Raw genomic sequence first — 21,681 nt, forward strand, 5'->3', positions numbered from 1 at the left:
GTAGGATTGAAACGTGCCGGTTTATTAACGGATTTCATAAATGATAAACTTCACTCAAATACTTCTTTAAGTGACAGTTGGATAACTTAAATAGAGTCCAGCACAATACTAATGACGGGCAGGTAAATCTGGAAACGTATACTTGAAGAGCCAGAGTATATAGAGGAAGATCCGGAAAGAGGTTGATTTGATGATAGAAGAAATGGATCCGGATGACTGAAAGATGATGGAATGAATGAGTTGAATGAAGGAGGACAGCGGAAAGCTGAGCAGGGTAATTCTGGGACACAAGCAGGAACAAGCACTAGGTAGGACTTGCAGCATTGGTGTCAGGAGAAAACTTCCTTGTAGAAAGATGCAGGGAGCAAGGCACCAGAGTCAGGAGAGAAAGAGCCAGGATCCAGGAATCAGCTAGGAGTTGTGAATGACTCCAAAGACTCATTGCACTGACACTGAACAGCCTAGGCAGATCCCCTATATCCCCAGGGGGCGGCTGCCATTGGCTGTCAGCGCAGGAAGAGGAGGGAACCTCCACTCTGGGCCAATCTGTCTCCTGCCCTCAACCAAGATGGCGACGCCGGCCTCCCGGCGCCGCTATCTGCAAGGACGCCGCTACCCGACGCTTCCCTGCTGCCATCCCTACCTGGAGCTGCCCCTACCCGCACGCCGCAGCCTGGGACCTGCACACGCTAGCCGGCGGCGGGCGCGGACGGGTGAGTACTGTACCCGCCGCGCTCCGTCGCGGCTACGTGTGACAGTACCCCCCCTTTTCAGGGTGACCCCAGGGCGCCTATGGGCCTTGTGAGGATTTCTCTGAAGAAATTGCTTTATCAGCTTCGGAGCGTGAAGATCAATGGAATCCACCCAAGAGTTCTCTTCGGGACCAAACCCAACCCATTCCACCAGATACTGGGTACGAGATTTGCGGCAGCGAGAGTCTATAATGCGTCTTACCTCGAATTCAGCCCCACTCTCGGAGTTAATCTTGGGCGGTTTGGGAATCCTATTTTGATAAGAGTTCAACCTTAAAGGCTTGAGGAGGGACACATGGAAGGAATTCGAAATCCTTAGGGAAGGAGGAAGTTGAAGTCTATAAGCGACCGGATTAATGACTTGGATGATAGGGTATGGCCCAATGAACCGAGGAGCCAGCTTCATAGAGGGCAGACGGAGGCGTATATGGCGGGTAGACAGCCATACCCGGTCTCCGACTTTCAATCGGGGCGCGGCCCTTCTTTTTCTGTCTGCCATCCTCTTGTATCGGGCGGAAGATTTAAGAAGAGCGGTGTGGACATCCGACCAGATTTTAGCAAAGCGTTGTAATGAAATGGTTGCTGCAGGAACTTCGGAAGAGGATAATTCTGAGAAATCCGGAGACCGTGGATGTTTGCCGAATACTGTAAAGAAGGGAGTGGTTCCGGAGGAAGAGTGATAGGAGTTGTTATGCATATATTCTGCCCACGGGAGAAGATCCACCCAGTCATCTTGGGAAGACGAGACAAACAGTCGGATAAAGGCCTCCAAGTCTTGATTCATCCGTTCTGTCTGGCCGTTGGTCTGGGGGTGAAAGGCAGTGGAAAACTTGAGTTTGACCTGTACCGCGGCACAGAGAGCTCTCCAGAACTTTGCAACGAACTGTACTCCGCGGTCGGATACAATCTCTTTGGGCAGTCTGTGGAGTTTAAAAATGGTTGAGATAAATAGCTGGGCCAGTACTGGAGCAGAGGGGAGACCTTTTAGTGGGAAAAAATGGACCATTTTAGAGAATCGGTCAACCACTACCCAGATTGCAGTATGACCTTTTGAGGGAGGTAGTTCACAAATGAAGTCCATTGACAGATGGGTCCATGGTTCTGTGGGAATGGTTAGAGGGCGGAGAGGACCAGCGGGAGTTGTTCTGGGTACCTTATGCTGAGCACATCTCACACAAGAGGCGACGAAGTTGGTTACGTCGTGGCGGATGGTTGGCCACCAATAAGAACGTGACAGGAACATCAAGGTCTTTTGTGCTCCTGCGTGCCCTGCGAAGCGGGAAGAATGTGCCCATGTCAATATTTTCTTGCGGAGTTCGGGGGGGAACAAATGTTTTACCTGGAGGAGGAGATGGCTGTATGGTTACTTGGGCGAAGACCACCGGATCGAGGATTGGACGAGGAGGTGTCTCTAGGTCAGAAGTCGTCTCAAAAGAGCGGGATAGAGCGTCCGCCTTAGTATTCGTGGTTCCAGGTCGGAATTTAATTTGGAAATCAAAGCGTTCAAAAAACATGGCCCAACGGGCTTGGCGGGCAGTAAGGCACTGAGCCTGTTTAAGAAAGGACAGATTTTTGTGGTCTGAATACACAGTGATCTTATGCCGTGCCCCCTCCAGAATGTATCGCCACTCCTCTAACGCAGTTTTGACTGCAAGCAACTCCTGTTCCCCAATGGGGTAATTCTTCTCTGCCGGAAGGAATTTTTTGGAGAGGAAGGCACAAGGGTGTAATTCTTGATCCTCACATTTTTGTGACAAGATGGCCCCGATCCCTTCTGAGGATGCGTCCACCTCGAGAATGAAGGGCCTGTCGAGGTCTGGTTGGAGGAGGATTGGTGCCGTCACGAATGCTCTTTTTAACTGCTGGAAGGCAGAGGATGCTTCTGGCGACCATCGGCTTGGATCAGCTCCTTTGCAAGTGAGAGCAGTGAGGGGAGCAGCGATAGTAGAGAAGTTCCGGATAAATCGCCGGTAATAGTTTGAGAGCCCTAGGAATCTCTGAATTCCTTTGAGCGTTGTGGGGGCTGCCCAGTCTTGGATGGCTCTCACCTTCTCTGGGTCCATCTCTATCCCAGTGGCGGAGAGAATGTGACCCAATAATGGAATGGACGTGACCTCAAAAACGCACTTCTCCAACTTGCAGAACAGTTGATTTTGGCGAAGACGTCGTAGGACTTCGGACACTGTCTGTCTGTGAAGTTGAAGATTTGGAGAGAAGATGAGTATATCGTCTAGATAGACTACGATGGAGTGGTACAGCAAGTCCCGAAAGATATAATTTACAAACTGTTGGAAGACGGCGGGGGCGTTACAAAGGCCGAAGGGCATCACCAGGTATTCATAGTGACCGTCGCGCGTATTAAAAGCCGTCTTCCACTCGTCACCTGGACGGATCCGGATCAAATTGTAGGCCCCTCGCAGGTCCAATTTAGTAAAGATTGCCGCCCCTCTGATCTTGTTGAATAGTTCTGCGATACGGGGTAAGGGATAGCGGTTTTTAATGGTGATGTCGTTCAGGCCCCTATAGTCGATACATGGCCGAAGACCGCCATCCTTCTTTTTCACAAAGAAAAACCCGGCCCCGGCCGGAGAAGTAGATGGTCGAATGAAACCTTTGTTTAAGTTCTCTTGAATGTACAAGGACATGGCCTCAGTCTCGGGTAGCGGCAGAGGATAGATGCGGCCACGAGGAGGGAATTTCCCGGCCACCAGTTCTATCGGGCAGTCCCAAGGACGGTGAGGAGGCAGGGTGTCGGCACCTCCTTTACTGAAGACATCTGTAAATGAACGGTATGGTGCGGGTATAGACAAGTGTGGAGCTGAAGAGGATGAAGGACAGTTATCCTCACGTTGTGGATGGGTCTGGTAGACCGGAAGGATCTGAGGAATGCAGGTAGACTGGCAATCTGTTCCCCAGGCCTTGACCTCCATATTGGTCCAATCGATGTGTGGGTTATGTTTAGAGAGCCAGGGAAGGCCCAGGACCATTGGATGTGAGGACTGTGGAAGAATGAAGAATTCGAGGGTCTCTTGATGTAGAGCTCCTATGAGCAGTGTCACCGGGGTGGTCTGATGGGTGATTTGTCCACTACGAATTCGACTCCCATCCACTGCAGTGAGGACCAGCGAATGATCCAGGGGTTGCACCGGCAGGGCATGTTGGGTGAAAAAAGAAGACGAAAGGAAATTTCCCGCTGCCCCAGAGTCCAATAGGGCCTGAACTCTTTTTCTCCCTTGGGGACACACAAGGGTAACCGGAATGGTGGAATCAGAAGAAGAGGGAGATGGAAGCAAGACTCCTAATCGGACCTCCCTCGTGGAGATTAGGAGCGGTCGTTTCCCGGCCGCAGCGGGCAGGAAGCCAACAGGTGAGATGAGGAGCCACAGTACATGCACAGATTCTCTCGCCGTCTTCGGGACTTCTCTTCGAGAGAAAGACGGGAGTGGTTGATTTGCATGGGCTCATCTGTTGACACCGCAGGAGGCGGGGTTGATCTGGAAGCGGGTGCGACATTGGAAGGGAATCGAGGGCGAAGGCGATCAGAGCGATTCCTCTCAAGTTGGCAATCTTGGAGTCGCAGATCGACCTTGTTACATAATGAAATGAGTTCAGCCAGGGTGGAAGGAGAATCGCGAGTTGCTAACTCGTCCTTGATGCGGCCGGCTAGGCCGTTCCAGAAGGCAGAGACGAGAGCCTCTTCGTTCCATCTGAGTTCGGAAGCCAGGGTTTGAAATTGCACAACATATTGTCCCACTGGGCGACTGCCCTGACGAATTCTTAGGATCTCCGTGGCTGCGGAGGACACTCTGCCAGGCTCGTCGAAGATGCGACGGAAGGAAGCCACAAATTCTTCATAGTTGTTGAGGATGGGATCCGCACGCTCCCAGAGGGGGGACACCCACTCCAGGGCTGGACCCGCCAGTAGGGACACGATGTAAGCCACTCGAGTTTTGGGAGAGGGGAAATTGGAAGGCTGGAGGGTAAAATGGACGTCACATTGATTCACGAATCCTCGACACCCCCTTGGGGACCCGTCATATTTACTGGGGGTTGACAGCTGCAGATGGTGAGGAGCAGCTGGCCCCGGAGGAGCAGCAGAGGCCGAAGCTCCGGAGGTAGGTGCTGCCGAAACTGAGGGAGCCGCCTGAGGTGGTGACAAGGCCTGGAGAAATTGAGCCACTTGACGCTGGGTAGCCTCTACTTGTTCCAAGCGAGCCATGATGCCTTGAAGAACATCCGTCATGGAGGCCTGTGCTTCACCCGATTCCATCGGGTCAGTGCAAACTGTCACGGCTAAAGGGCTGGATGGAGTCGTGTGGTGCACAGGAACTGGAGACGGACCAGGAGGAGTAGGATTGAAACGTTCCGGTTTAATAACGGATTTCATAAATGATAAACTTCACTCAAATACTTCTTTAAGTGACAGTTGGATAACTTAAATAGAGTCCAGCACAATACTAATAACGGGCAGGTAAATCTGGAAACGTATACTTGAAGAGCCAGAGTACATAGAGGAAGATCCGGAAAGAGGTTGATTTGATGATAGAAGAAATGGATCCGGATGACTGAAAGATGATGGAATGAATGAGTTGAATGAAGGAGGACAGCGGAAAGCTGAGCAGGGTAATACTGGGACACAAGCAGGAACAAGCACTAGGTAGGACTTGCAGCATTGGTGTCAGGAGAAAACTTCCTTGTAGAAAGATGCAGGGAGCAAGGCACCAGAGTCAGGAGAGAAAGAGCCAGGATCCAGGAATCAGCTAGGAGTTGTGAATGACTCCAAAGACTCATTGCACTGACACTGAACAGCCTAGGCAGATCCCCTATATCCCCAGGGGGCGGCTGCCATTGGCTGTCAGCGCAGGAAGAGGAGGGAACCTCCACTCTGGGCCAATCTGTCTCCTGCCCTCAACCAAGATGGCGACGCCGGCCTCCCGGCGCCGCTATCTGCAAGGACGCCGCTACCCGACGCTTCCCTGCTGCCATCCCTACCTGGAGCTGCCCCTACCCGCACGCCGCAGCCTGGGACCTGCACACGCTAGCCGGCGGCGGGCGCGGACGGGTGAGTACTGTACCCGCCGCGCTCCGTCGCGGCTACGCGTGACAGACCCTATGGCACATTTTGGATCTGCCTGACTGTAACATGTGCTACAGCCACATCAGTAGGGTTTCCTCAAGCAGTGCAGCGCAGAACGACATAGAAAGACACGTGCTCTCTCTCTTTAGCACTGTCGGGTCTGATTTGTCCAATGCATTTAATACCTCTTTCACATCGCACATGCCATGTCGTACCTGGATTTAGACACGGGTCTGTCCTGAGAGTGACCCGGCATTTGCTAGGTGAAGATCCCCGCAGTGACCCAGCAAAAAGTCGAGTTGCTGACATGATCTGGGGGCGGGAATGAGTGGCGGTGCATCATCAGGAGGCGTGGGAGGAGGCAGCGTTTGGAGCTGATGCTGCTTCCTCCTTATAGTGTGAACAGGACCCGGATCCCGTTCACACTGGCCAGAAACCCGCTTCTGAAACGGGTAAAGCCCTTCTTTTAACCCGTGTCACATTGCCGGGTTGCTGGACCCGGGATTTTTGAAAAGGCCCTTTTACAACGCACAGTGACCCGAGTCAACCCGGTAACAACACGAGTCAGACCTGGGTTATTTGCGCGGTGTGAAAGGGGTATAAGGCACATTTAAACTGCTATGAGTGTGATTTACATATTAGCAAATGTATTGTTCACTACTCTGTTTAAGAACGGGAATGCTGCTCATATATCCTGTGACCTGTATCAGTGGCAAACCCAAGGGGTGACATTTAATAGGATGCGATTTGGGGGTTTTTTGTTGCAATTTTTAGATAAAAAACTGCCAAATTTGCCTGTTTTCCCAAAATTGCCCAAAAAAAACGGCGTGGGGTCCCCCCTCCTGAGCATAACCAGCCCCGGGCTCAAAGAGCTGATCCTGGTTTCTTAAAATCACAGGGCAAACCGACTAGGGGTCCCCCGGATTTTATAAAACCAACACCTGGCTCAAGGGCCAGTCCTGGTTCCCAAAATACGGGGGGACAAAATGAGTAGGGGTCCCCCATATTTCAAGAACCAGTACTGGGCCCACCCAGCCAGCAGGGTAATGCCACAGTTCGGGGGAGTCTTTTTATACAAGTCCGACCGGCCTAAGCATTCACCCCCTGAACGGTCAGCATGAGCAGGGATCCTGGGGAAGTGGGGACCCCCCAATGAAGGGGTCCCCCCCTCCATAATTTAGCTGCCCATATTGAAGCCCGGGGCTGTCCCCGGTGGCCCTGGGTGGTGGCCACCAGGCTGATTAAATGTGTAAAAGTAGAATATACTATTATGTATTGTTGTGGAACTACAAGTCCCAGCAAGCCTGCACCATATGCAGGGATTTGGATCAACACAAAGTCCCAGCATGAGGGCCTTTAAAGGGCCTGCTGGGACTTGTAGTTCCACAATATTACAAACAGTGACATAAAACACAAACACACAACCATGCAGGCAGCATCTGGCGGACTCGCAATTTTCTCCATGATTCCTCCGTAAATCCACTGACAAACTTTCACGTCAGTCCCCTGCCTCAAGCAGCCCACCTGCGTTCCCAGGGGGATGCCCAGCGTTCCCCTCCTCTGGCCTTTGCCTGCCTGCCTCCCCCACCTTACCCGTATGAACGCCTCAACGACTGTGATCTTTGCCGAAGGTGTTCGTACAGCGGCGCTGCACAAGCTGCACCATCGGCCACCAATCAGAAATTAAGCAGGTCCCATGTTCTGTACAAATGCACATCAATCAATAATCGGCTGGCTTGCGAATTCGCACAACAGCTTTCGGGTTTGAATAACCCCCCAATAGTTTGTGTGTGTGCCTGTGCGTGTGTGCGTGTGTCATTTCAAACCTCCCATGCAATTAGATCTGGCATGGTGTTACATTTAAGCCTCCTCTTTCTCTTTCCTGACAAATAATACGCATTTAAAAGCTGACATTTTAAAAGGGTGGAAAATAAATATTAAATGACAAGAACAGCTGGAAGATCACACTCCGTCACATCTGCCTTCACCATCTGTGCACCGGAGTTTCGATGAGGTACAAACCTGTATTCTTTATTTTTAACTGGGTGAAGTCATTAGAATGAGCTGATATTAAGCAGCCTCACAAAATAAGTGACTGGTTTATATCCAGCTTTCGGGAAATGATTTTCTGGGAATACTAAACCAGATGTCTTCACACACTCAGCGTACTTCCACTACTGTGATGGGAGTGACTAACACTTGCTTTCCCCTTAGTTCTCTCCTTCCCTGCTGGGCCAGCTACTGCTTCTCAGGAACAGTCACAGTCCAAGAGAACCATATGTATTTTCCAAATAAATTGGCTTCATGAACTTGAGATATGGAACCAACTTCATAACATTTGGATCTTTAATGCTGTTCCAAGTACCTATAAATGTATCTGTCCAATGTATCCTGTGTGAAATCTGGTAATGAATGAAAGCGTAATACAGCCAATCATGTGCTCTCGAGCGCTGTAAAATGGACAGAAAGGATTATTGGGATAAATCTGTTAGATCACATTTAACCAATTTGTCCGATTGTTCATTGTCTATTTTCCAGTGTTTGGAAGCAGATTTTTGTTCCCACCAGACAGATTGCACAGGTATGTACCCAGCTTTAGCGGTAGGAATAGACAAAATAATTAAAATAAATGTCATTAAATTAAATAAATCCATCATTTATTTTATTTGTTAAGATCTGAAATATTGTAAGAACAAAATAAAGCATTGTAGAGGGAGCAGTGGCGGCTCCTCCCAACGTGTCGGAGGGGGCTGCCACTGGGCGCGATGCAGCCTCCTCCTCCACCGCCACCTCTACTGGTCCCCGCCGCTGCTAATCCTACTGTCGCTGGTCCAACGCTGGGTCCCCGCTGTGGTCACAGGACCAGCACATGTGCAGTATCATCCATGGTACTGTGCATATGCTGGCCCCCAGCTTCTATGGGCTGCTTTGGCAAAGATATATATATATATATATATATATATATATATATATATATATATATTATATTTGCTTTGTATACAATATAATATTTAGAAGTGTGGTGGGTGTTTGTTATATGAATATAATATGGTGATTTTAAAAGGGAAAAAAGGGAATGTATATATTAACCCCTTCACTTGTAATCCCTGAAAGTTTTTGAGATTGCCACTGTCTCCCCCTCCTTACATTGAACTGAGCAATGAGCTCAGCTGCAGCCGCTGCCCGGCTGCAGCTGCCCGGCCCTGGCTCCTTCCTCCTTGCTATGTGCAGCATGACCTTGGTAACGTCACACCGCACACAGCCGGGTTGCCAGGTGTGCCCGGACAATCAGCGGTGGTTTTTATTTATGGAGCGATCTAAAAAAAAACACTGAAGGGGTTAGTACGCTCAACAAACCCCCTTAATTGCACTATTCCTAACAAATCCTTAAGAGGGTGCCATAGAAGGGACCAACAAACAGAAATAGCGACAACAGTGAACCGGTTGCCAAAGGATTCAAATATACAATACAATATGTAATATTCCACAATGATAATATATTTATTAAAACCCCCAAAAGTTCATAAATTTGATTAGATGTTTTTTGGTCAAGAATTGATATTGAAACTGTATATGACTTTGGAGATGCAAAATCTGACTCGTTTCGTCTCAACAAGACTTCACCAGGGGTATATCTAAAATCATAAGACACATCTTTCAGTATACATAGTACATTGTGTTACAATGATCATTATGGATTCACAAACAAGTAATAAAATCATCAGGGGGCAATTAAGTACATATGGAAACAATATAGTACATATAAAAACAATATTGTGTAGAGGTTCAAGAAGGGAGAAGGTCCAGAAAAATGCGGGGGACAAACAACCAATAGGAGTAGTCTTTTTTAAAATATAATATATACCTCATAATTGATAAGTATTCCACATCTTCTATTACACAACAGGCGAGATTCTCTGAAAAATGGGAACAACAATCAGAAAGTGATAGATTTTTTGGAGAGTTCACACCCTACTACATTTGGACCTGTGTCTTTGATAGACTTTAATCTATATAAGCTATGTACACATTGTCAATATGGGCCTTATTTTGGTTCACTCTTTCTGACAAAATCCTTCTTAGATGGACAAAACCATGTGCACTGCAGGTGGAGCATATGCAAAATGTGCAGAGAGAGTTAGATTTTGGTGGGGTTTTACTTCAAAGTGAGATCTATATTGATTGGCTGGACGTTTATCTCTCCTTATCACCCTTGCATTTATCTCTTGTTAAGGCTTAATACATCTGCCCCCTTGATAGAATTGATGCTCATCACTGACTCGTTTATATATACTATACTTATTATTAGACGCATATATACAGTGCTAAATGGGCCCTGTACGATTGTAGCCCTTTAGGTGAACAGTCTAAAGGGCTACATGAGTTTTTCACGTTTTTTTTTCTCACGAATGTCGACATAGTTAACATGGACACCGTCCAAGTGTGCCCCACCCCTCGCATGGCTCGATGTGCTCACCATGTTTCGGTCACTATTATATTCTTTCACCAGTGGATGGTAGGGCATGAAATACCACCTGCCGGTACATGTCGTATCAAAAAAAAGGGAAAAAACGATGTCGACCTTTTAACTATCGACCTTCCCATTGTCAACTTAATGCTTGTGTGGATCTTCCAACCCTGTCAACATTAGCCCTGTCGACCCGGGGAACCTTTTGACTGTCGACCTAGACATTGTCAAACTAATAACCTGTCTAACTAATGACCTTGCGACCTAGAACCATGTCGACCTAGACCCATGTTGACCTTTTCCCATGTCGACTTAATGGTGTCTACTTAATGACTGTCGACCATCATGCTGTAGACCAAATGATCCCAACCTGTCGACCCTCAGGGGTCAACTCATGTATGTCGACCTTAACTGATTTGATCTAGTGGCCATATCCCCTTTCTTGGGCTACCATAACTCTCGTTGAACTACACAGAATAACAAGGGTGGAAGCAAACACATTAAAAAATGAACTTGGCCAGTTCTGCTCATGGAATAATACTGTATATCTAAGCTACGGTTACAAATGGTATCACTCCAGCAAACACAGAGAAACATAGGTCATGTTATTTACACATGTCGCGGGATGCGTCACTGGGCAAAAGTGCCAAGGACAGTTCATCCTGCCCTGTTATCTCTGTCGGGCTGCCAGTGTTTGTCAGAGCCCTGATTGACACTCTAGTGGTGTATCCGTCAGTAATAAGACACAGTGCTGCTGGCTTAAAGTCTTCCATTCTCTCTGCCACCAGCGTAATCCATTTGTAAAGTGGTATCCACAACAAATTGACAATCTGTTGTCTTTTCCACTGATTATAAAATCTTCTCTGCTCATTTGTGTTTTAGCAGCTGTGTCTCTGACAATATTTTCACTACCAGCTGAGTGACAGAAATAGTCATTCCCAATGTGGGTGTCTGTCAAGTTTACCGGATTTGTGTGATTTAAAAAAAATAAAATGAATGGAAATAAACAAGTAACCTACAGGTAGGGCTTAAAGTGGTCTCGTGGAGGTGGTGGAACTCATGTCCTCAACCCAAAATAGCACAATCATATTTACATTAGACAGCATGTAGTGCCCCTGATTTATATTACACTACATAGTAGTGCCCCTTATTCACTTTATGACACACAGTAGTCACCTTATTCACATTATATCACTTATTAGTGCCCTTTATTCATGTTAGGCTACACAGTAGTACTCCTTTTACATGTATGCCACACAGTAGTGTCACTTATACATAATTCCCACAGTAAAAGCCCATGGACAAAGAAGCTGCTGGAACAGGGTTTTCTGTTGGAATTACTGTGCAGGGCTGTGGTGTAGTTCCCCCTACCATTAGAGGTGGTGGAACTCAGTCCCACCCAGGTCCCCCTCACTTTAACCCCTGCCTACAGGTATGTGCAGCTTATATCAATCACAGCTCAATCCCATCAGGTGTTTTCTACTAACATCTAAAACAGTGGTCCCCAACCTCAGACCTCAAGTACTCCCAAAAGTACACGGGTGCATTCATTATTCACTGACACATTTTAAAAGATCCACAGGTGGAGCTAATTATTTCACTTGCGATTCCTGTGGAGTCCTGGAAAATGTGAACTGTTAGCACTTGAGAACAGAGGTTGGGAACCACTGATCTAAAAAAATGAACTCTAGAGATGACTAACATAGTTTAATTGGAATGCGGTCCCTGGGTCGACAATTTCTAGATTAACCTGGCCTTGAAAAAGCTGTTCTGCGAAGCGCGTGCCGGCTAGCGTTGCGCAGACAGAACGAGCTCTCACTCTTTATTATTTTTATTATTAGGATGTATTTTGATTGTGTATAGAACTAAGCGTTACTCCACAGCCCTTATAAGGGTAGCGGGGCACGATTGGTACCAGTGCCGGCATTTCAAACCCTCACATGCCCAGCCACTGAGCGCATGTCTCTGGCATAGAGGAGGGACGGCTGGCTGTTCCGATCTGACATTTGAGATCTCAGAGCACTGCCGTGAATACCACACCGCAGTAGCCTGAGAAACCCTGATAGGAAATACGCTTTGCACACTTGCTGAGATTGACTACCACACCGCCGGTGCATACCAATAGCACAAGCGGTGAATGAGTAATCGGCTCCAAATCTATTTGAGGCGTGAATCTCCACATGCGGGCTCGCAGTGGATTAATGTCAGCCCAAGCTATCTAAGATAACTATACTACACCTGGTGCAAGCCCACACGAATTGTCCCTGCTACATTTGGGGTAAATGGGTAAATGACCAAGTGCTTGATTACTGTAGGCAGCGATATTGTGTGTACCTGATGTGTGGGCATATCAGCGAGGAGTTTATATTAACGCTCTGCAACGTATGTGAATTAATATTAAGTACTGAGCAGCCCCTACAAGAGTAGCGGGGCACAATCGGTACCAATACCGGTGCTTTCTACCCTCACGTGCCCAGCCATTGAGCTTATATTTTTGGCACAGAAAAGGGACAGTTAGCCGCTCCGTAAGGAGATGCTTAGTGAGCCGATGCACATACACTTCAATCTGATATCAGAGATCTCAGAGCACTGCGATGAATGTTACACCGCAGCAGCCTGACAGATCCTGATAGTAAATAAACTTTGTACAATCTTTTTGAGACTCACTGCCACACTGCCAGTGCAACTAATAGCACGAGCAGTTTGTGAGCAATCGGCTCAGAATTCACTAGAAGCGTAAATCTCCACATGCGGGCTCGCAGTGGATGAATGTCAGCCTAATTTATTAATAATATTACACTGCACTTGGTGCAAGCCCACATATTGTCCCTGTTACATTCTGGGTAAATGGGCGAACGGCCAGGTGCGTAATCATCATCAGCAGAGATACTATGTGTACCCGCTGTGCGGGCATTAGCAGCGAGCAGTTTAAATAAACGGTCTGCAACATATGTTTATTAACCAATAAAGTGCCCAACACATGTGAATCAAGAATAAAGTGCCCTACACATCCACACATCAATCCATCCTCGATATATAAGTGAATTGAAGAGAGCATTCTGTCTGCCACCTTTATTTTATTAACTGTTATTTCTTACTTTAATCGTTGTATGTCTATTCTCTGTGTGTATCTTTTAAACATTTCGCAGCATTTTAATATATATTCTCATTAAAAGTTAGATTTTAGATAAATATAGGTGCACCCAACCTAAAAGGACATTTCTTTTTTCCTTTTTGATGGAATTATTTCACTTGCGATTCCTGTGGAGTCCTGGAAAATGTGAACTGTTAGCACTTGAGAACAGAGGTTGGGAACCACTGATCTAAAAAAATGAACTCTAGAGATGACTAACATAGTTTAATTGGAATGCGGTCCCTGGGTCGACAATTTGTAGATTAAGCACTAATGGTCAACAATGACTAGGTTGACACCTTGAAATGGTTGACATACTGTACCATGGGCTGGCATTGACAGAAGGTCGAGATAAGCTTAAGGTCGACATGGGCATGGTAGACACAAGGTCAACATGCGGATTTTACGTTTTTTTAGTCTAGACCGACTTGGATCCAAGTGGGCCATACTTGCCTACCTGACCCTCTCCTTCAGGGAGAAAATGCTGTGTTCCTGGACTTCCCTGGTAATGTATGATTGCCATCACCTGTGGGGAGCTAGGGAATTGATAAGAAAGGAGTTTCACCACAGGTGATGGCATTCATACATTACCAGGGAAGCCCAGGAACAGAGCATTTTCTCCCTGAAGGAGAGGGTCAGTAGGCAAGTATAAAGTGGGCATAGAGAGAGAATATAATAGCGTACCAATGCAGTATGTCGACATGGACACTGTATTGTTTTCATGTTTTTTTAACCGACTTGTTCTTATTTCACAGTCCAAGTGGCCAAGGTAGATTATAATAGTGCGCCGAGTGCAGCGAGCCATGCCAGGGAATGCGGTACACTCAAACAATGACCATGATGACAGACGTCAACAGACAACAATAAAATGTAAAAAAAAAATACATCGACCTTTTCCTCTGTCAATCATTTCTATATTAACATTTTGCTTGTGTTGACCTCTTGTCTATGTCATTCTAGGCCATGTTGACCTTTTGCATGTGTTGACCTATTGCCTGTCGACCAATAGCCAAGTGAGTATATAAAAACATGGCCTATCTGGGAGTAGTATAAGCACACCCTCCACATGCAGTGGCAATGCTATTCTGCAGAGGACCCGGGGCGTTTCCATGCCAACCATATGCTGGGTCATGGCCCCCAGTACAAGGCCATGGCATGTTTCTTGGCAGCCCACAGGGAGCACCTGCCCAGACCTGAAGTGCAGTCAGTTCTGTAACAGTATTCATAACATTGCATTAATATTCATTTAATACCTACCACAGTCCCAATTTTCAGTCGCAGGTCACATTTGAGTGTTTTTGTGCAGTTTTGGGTATAATCTTTTTTATTTCTGATCATCAATATTAACATTTATGTTGTTGGTTACATACCTCCCAACTGTCTTGATTGACAGTCCAGTTCTCCTGCAAACTGTCCTGCTGTCCCACCAGCGGTCCACAGTTAGGAGGCTCCCTGATGCTCACACAGTGTCTGTTCACAGGAGACAGGGCCCGGAGGCATGGCCAGCAGCTCACAGAATGCTGACCATCCCCCCACAGGGATGACAACAGGAGGCGTGGCTCTCCATTGCGGCATTCCTGGAAAGCTATGCCCCCTTTTCCTGATGCCATGCAACCAGCTTTGGGGCGGGATGTATTAAAATACATCGCCGCCCTTCGCCGCCCCCCCCCCCCCCGCGATGCTGCCGCATATTTACTAACATATGCGGCTGGCATCGCGGTGCGGTGACGGAGGCCCCCCGCGATACCTGTACTGTGGTGTGCGGGGGGGTCTCCGTCACCTCCCTGCCGCCACGCTCTCCCCTCACGCCGGGGACAGCTATGCATGCTGTCCCCGGCGCTTCCTCCTCCCCCCTGCAGCCGGAAGGATGTCCGGCTGCTTCACTAGGGGGAGGCAGGGCTTACCTTCCGGGGCCCAGGAGGACCCTTCAGGGAGGTAAGCCAGAGGGGGGGTCGGCGAATCGGCGGGTTTGCGTCGGCGGGCGGCGAAAAGAAGCCCATAGGCTTCTATAGGGTATAGCCACCCAAAGGTGGCGATACCCTTCAGTGCGGTATCATTTTTGATACATTGGAAAATGCGGTAAAAACTGGGTTTTACCGCATTTTCCATTTGATACATCTCGCCCTTGGTGCATAAAGGAGTCCCAATTCGGCCTTACACAATGTTAGGAGGTACTGTATGTAGTGGTGGCTCCAGAGGTATGGCTGCAGCACAGTCAAAAGTTTTAATGGAGGAGCCAAACCACATACCAGTGTATCCAGGCTGGTGATGTGTGGCTGCATTTGGGGTGATAGATTTGGTTCCCTTATTAGAATTTATGACTGCGCTGCAGTGCCACCTCTGGAGCCACCACTAGGTATGTATGCGTATCACTGGTACAGCTATGAAACGGTTCACTATCGATGGTCGCCATTAACGGATCCTCTGGTGATTAATGGATTTCTATTTATGGTTCGAACCATCCATGGGCATCTCTACTGTAAAACAAGTGACCACAGTGTACTAATCAGGGAAGGAGGTTGGGCCTAGTGGTGTAACAGGGGTGTTGCTATGCACCGCGCCCAATGTGCAAGGCAAAATAAATTTGTTTTTGCCATTGATGGCAGATAAACATCAGACCACCGCCAAAGCTGGCAAACCCATCGTTCACCGGAGGCAAACCGTCATTGGTTGCTAAGCTTCCATAGTTCATGAGCATCGCCAATGTACGTAACAGCCATAAGTGGGAGAAGTCCTATCCAATACCCTTGAGCCGCCTGGGAGGGAGGATCGCATACATCGCATGCGGTACTTTTGCATACGATGTCTGCCGCCGGGAGGGGGTCCGACCCGGAGATCTTACGTGCAGCACATATGATCTCCGTCTCTGATCCGGTGCGCACGGGACCGCGCATCAGATCTGATTAGAAGTCATAGAAGTCAGACACATGCTATTTGGGATGATTTTGGCCAATTTCTCGGCCCGATCTGCCGAAATCGAGTGGAATCGGGCCCAAATCGCATAGTGTATGTGGGTCTTTACAAATAGTGAAGAATAAATAATATTTTTATTTTTTAATACAATAACGATTAGAATATTGAAATAATTGCTATAATTAGTTACTTCAATAAGTTATCTATTATGGCAATAGTCATATTGGGATAATACATTTTTAATGAGATTATCACAGCTTTCACTCTGATTTGTTATTGTTGTGTTTGCTGCTAATTATATTTATTTTTGTACTATTCTATTTTGCTTTATTTTCTTTCTGTTTGGCACACACTTAAAGCCTGCTGTTTCCTTTGGGAGTTGCAAGGCAATTATGTGTGCTGAATATCAGGCTTGGTGGCTGATAGAGAAAGGAAAATATTGGTAATCACACAGGCACGGAATATACTGTACACACATACTTACATTCCGGGCACATTGTACTATCCACAGCCACAGCACAATACAGATATTTACCAGCTGGATTCTTCTGCAGGGAACGTGGCACTAAAGTCCCACTTAGCAAATTGATTTAGGCAATGGCAAGAACTTTTCTTTTATATTTTATTATTTTTGTTCCATGCATATGATACAATCAGGGATGTTCCAGGCTCAGAGGTTGCCTGAGGTAAACCATATAATTGTACTTTTCTGTATCCTTTAATACAATTACCTCCATGTGTCCCCTCTTCTTATGCCATATATTAGAATCTCAGGGCCAGATGTATCAAGCTTCAAAAAGTGATAAAGCGGAGAGTGAAAAACAACCAGCCAATCAGCTCCTACCTGTCATGTTACAGGCTGGGTTTGAAAAAATGACAGGTAGGAGCTGATTGGCTGGTGGGGGGTAGATTTAGGCAGTGAGGGTTGGGGTTAGTCATGATCAGGGAGGGTTAGGGTCAGGCTGCTAGGGGTTAAAGGTTAGGGTCAGGTGGCTGTAAGGTAGGGTTAGATTTCCGGTGGTAGGAAGAGCAGGTTAGCTTACTTTCTGAGCCCGTCGGGATTCTCTGGGTAGTATTCAATGCCACTCGCCACGGCCGGCGAGGTGGTTAAACAGCGAGGATCGCAGAAACCATACCCCCTCGCCGCCGCTCACCCTATTCAACGTTCTGGGGGAATCCTCGCCATCATAGGACGGCGAGGATTCCCCTAAACAGCGAGACCCGCGGCTAATGCAGCGAACCCACTGTATTTAGCCCCGAGTCTCGCTGCTTCTGCAGCCGCATACGCCGATTCCCCCTCGCTCAAAAAACGGAGCGAGGGGGAATTGGCGTATGAGGGGGAGATGGGAATACTGACAGGGCGAGCGGTGACAGCGAACAGGAAACCCTGTTTGCTGTCACCGCTCGCCCACAGCATTGAATAGACCCCTCTGTATCGGTATGCCGGGTCGGTCTTTTGACTGCCGCCTGTAGGGATATCATATATATCCCTACAGGCTTTTAGTCACGCTCTATAACCTACTGTAGCAGGTGCGTTATCCCATCCAGGAAAAATGTCTGAGGAGTCTACATAAATAGGCTCATTATAATGATTGCACCTAATTAAAGTTCTATACACATATATGATTGCAATGTGTGGCAAAACAATACAATAAAAATGTATTTCAAAGGATACTTACATATCCAATAGAAAGAAAGCACTCGGAGACTAGGTAATCATGTAGCAAAAATACACTCTGTATTAAGGTTAAGCGCTTTGGGAAGCTTACTTCCATCCTCAGAACCACATACAGCCATAATATTAACAAGCATGATCCAGCCAGTCCATTAAATACCAATACATGGATAACCATTGAAACATGGGGCCAGATTCTCTAAGCTTTAAAAGTGATAAAATGGAGAGTGATAAACAACCAGCCAATCAGCTCCTGTCTGACATTTTTCAAACACAGTCTGTGACATGGCAGGTAGAAGCTGATTGGCTGGCTGTTTATTACTCTCCATTTTATCACTTTTAAAGCTTAGAGAATCTAGCCCATGGTCTGCTTGCAAGAGGCTTACATCAGGGTTTCCCATACTGTGGTACTTGTAGTCTTCCTGGAATATTCGGGGGATACTTTCACCTGCAATTACATTCCAAATAACAGTTTTACAAAAACTTCTTTAGAACAATATAGCAGAAGGTTGTTGTTATTTATTTAAAGCATTCAGCTGCAGTACATGCCAACATACTTGCAGGGCAGGCGACAGGGGGGGTCAAAGGGGACACTCGTACCAGGCCCCAAGCTTGTGAGGGGCCCCAAGGCTCTGAGGGGCTATGGGGATGTAAGCATGGCTGCGGCAGTGCTGCCTTAGCAATAGTTTATAAAGGTGCTGTCTGCTCACCTGGCTTCCTGGAAGGAAATTGACATGGACCCCAATCCAGTAACCCCCCTCAGTCCGGTCACCTGTCTGGCTACCAGTGACATCACACAACACAGCTAATCATAGGACGAACCAATGCTGCACCCTCCCATCTGCCCTGTCCTATTATATTGCATAGTGAATATTAATTATAATTTTTTTCTAAATCTGGGTGTGTCATCATTGGGGGGGGGGGGGGGGCCTGAGATATCCGTGTACCGGGCCCCAAGATTTCTGTTGCCCGCCCTGCATACTTGCTTACCCGAGAGACAATATTGGAGAGTTCTCACAAACCCCAAGGGCCAAATGTACTAAAGTCCGAGTTTTTAGTGCTAAACACACTCATACCTTTAAAATGTGGGCGTTTTTCCCAAAACTAGGCCACTGAGACTCTGGGAGTCTTTACATTGTACAGCTCTCACCTATTTGTTTGATGTAAAATAACATTTTCAGAAGCCTACTGCGCTATTAGATTTTTCTCTTTTGGGAGCTTTATTGGAGACCAGAAGTTCCAAGATGAATTAATACAGTAGGTTAAAAGCAATCCCACTTTATACCAAATATTTAACCTAGAGGGATATACTGTATATGCATTATATTTATATGCATTCTATATTGGTACTTGTGGTGATTTGATACATTGATTGTAATGCTGATGCGCACACAATTTTTGGTGACTCTGGGTGTTCATAGAGCCTTTACACTCTTCGGCATGTGAGCACAAATCATCTTTTGATCTTCATCGTAAGAAACATTCTCTCTTCTTCTCTCCTTGTCCGTGATCTGTATACAGAGTATGGAGCATTCAAGGCGCTAAGAAAGATGGAGAGAGAAGTTTGATGACATGTGTCTGCTGCCTGCCAGGTGGATTGTTGTCTCTGCTTGTCTGTCTTGAAAATGGTTCTTCGGAACTGAAACGTAAACATTTTCATTTGATGTCGCATGGATACTGATGTCATCCTAAAGGACATTGATGTATCCGGTGAGTGCCCTCGTGTCCATTATTTCATTGGAACACAGTTATCTATATTTGTGCTATGACTTCATGAAAAAAATATATATATATTTATATAGCGCATACATATTCTGCAGCGCTTTACACCGAATATTTGAACATTCACATCAGTCCCTGCCCCAGTGGAGCTTACAGTCTATATTCCCTACTACATACCCTCCAACATGACCATTAGGTACAAAATGCTCTGTTCCTGGACTTCCCTGCCAGTGGCAGTTGCAGCTGTCAGGCTGCAGCACAGTCCAATATTCAAAAAGGGGAGCCACACCTAATGCCACTCCAAACATCACTGTCCTGGACTTACTGGCAATTGATGTGACCTCCCCTCTTTGAATACTGGACTATGCTAGAGTCCAAGCTCTGTAACTGCCACTGGCAGGTAAGTCCAGGAACAGAGCATTTTGTACCTAATGGAATGGGTCATGTTGGAGGGTATGCTACTACACACACACACATTCACTGTTGGGTAAATTTTGTTAGAAGTCAATTAACCTACCAGTATATTTTTGGATTGTGGGAGGAATCCCGGAGTAAACCCACGCAAGCAAAGGGAGAAAATACAAACTTAGCACAGTTAGGGCCATGGTGGGAATCGAACCCATGACCTCAGCGCTGTGAGGCAGTAATGCTAACCATTTCAGTAATGCTAACCAATAATATATATATTATTCTATTATTTTTGATTAAACACCCACGGGGTACAAGAATGATGGACAGTGGAGGAAATCCCCAGTGATGTCACACTAATGTGTTTTACTGATCGTGCACCCAAATGCCAAATTAGTAGGCATCTGGTTACTCCAATGGAACAGATTCCAGTCTGATGGCTGGCAGAAAAGGGGTTACCTTCTCTTCCACCGCTACATAGATCTACATCTGCTTGCATTGAGTCTCAGCGCAGGTGCAGTAAATGCGGACCTACAATGGATTGGGTGGGAATGGGTTAATGCATATTACAGAGCATGAAACTTAACTGATTGCAATGCCATAAGTGTATCACGTGTGTATTCCCCTAACTAGATAATCTATCCTCACTTATATTGCAAAATAAACTACAGGGGACATTTTTAAGAACAGATTCCATTTAATTTATGTCATTAAAATATTATTTAAGTGCTGCATACAATTAAATATAATTTGCAACTGTGGTTTTATTTATTTAGAATTCAGAATATTGGATGCTTTCTCTCTCTCCCCCTCTTTAGTATTCTGCTGTGTGCGCTGAATTTCAGACTAAGTCTCCTTGCTGACAGCAAGCAAAATCTGCACCTGGCTTTAGAAGTTTTATTTATCAGTTAAGTTGTATTTGACTAGGATCTGTCTACAGGCTGAAGGCTTTTCGATATTTACATGTCCAGCATGTTAAGCAGTGCTATTTTTCAGCAGGCTCCAGCAGGAACTGAGGCCCTTATTCTAGTTCACTCTTTCTGACAAAATCCTTCTTAGATGGACAAAACCATGTGCACTGCAGGGGGGAAGATTTCAAATGTGCAGAGAGAGTTAGATTTGGGTGAGTCATTTTGTTTCTGTGCAGGGTAAATACTGGCTGCTTTATTTTTACACTGCAATATAGATCTAACTTTGAAGTAAAACCCCACCCAAATCTAATTATCTTTGCACAATTAACACCTGCCTGTAGGATTTTGACAGAAAGAATGAACTAGAATAAGGGCCTCAGTTCCTGCTGGAGCCTGCTGAAAAATAGCACTGATGTTAAGTATAAGACTACGTCTATGACCAGGATGGGGAAGGTCTTTACATCTTGTCTCCTCTCCACTCACTGTTTCCTTACAGCAGTGGTTCCCAAACTTTTTTGAATCACGGCACCCTAGAACATCAAAATATTTTCAAGGCACCCAAATGCTTCTTATCAAGAAAAATCAGAAATCAGAAAAAAATATATTAAAGTAAGTGCATTGT

General features: G+C 46.5%; 1 long non-coding RNA gene across 1 annotated transcript in view; it reads left to right on the forward strand.

Moving 5' to 3' along the window:
- Positions 1-21,301, forward strand: part of LOC146073977 (uncharacterized) — a 45,170-nt gene extending 23,869 nt beyond the window's left edge. The window contains exons 3-4 of the long non-coding RNA XR_014473351.1: positions 19,540-19,728; positions 20,967-21,301. This is a non-coding gene — a long non-coding RNA (uncharacterized LOC146073977). The remainder of the gene's footprint in view (positions 1-19,539; positions 19,729-20,966) is intronic.
- The last annotated feature ends 380 nt before the right edge of the window (positions 21,302-21,681 follow it).

Source organism: Crinia signifera, chromosome 4 (genome assembly GCF_055691185.1).
Source record: "Crinia signifera chromosome 4, ASM5569118v1, whole genome shotgun sequence".
NCBI lineage: Eukaryota > Metazoa > Chordata > Amphibia > Anura > Myobatrachidae > Crinia > Crinia signifera.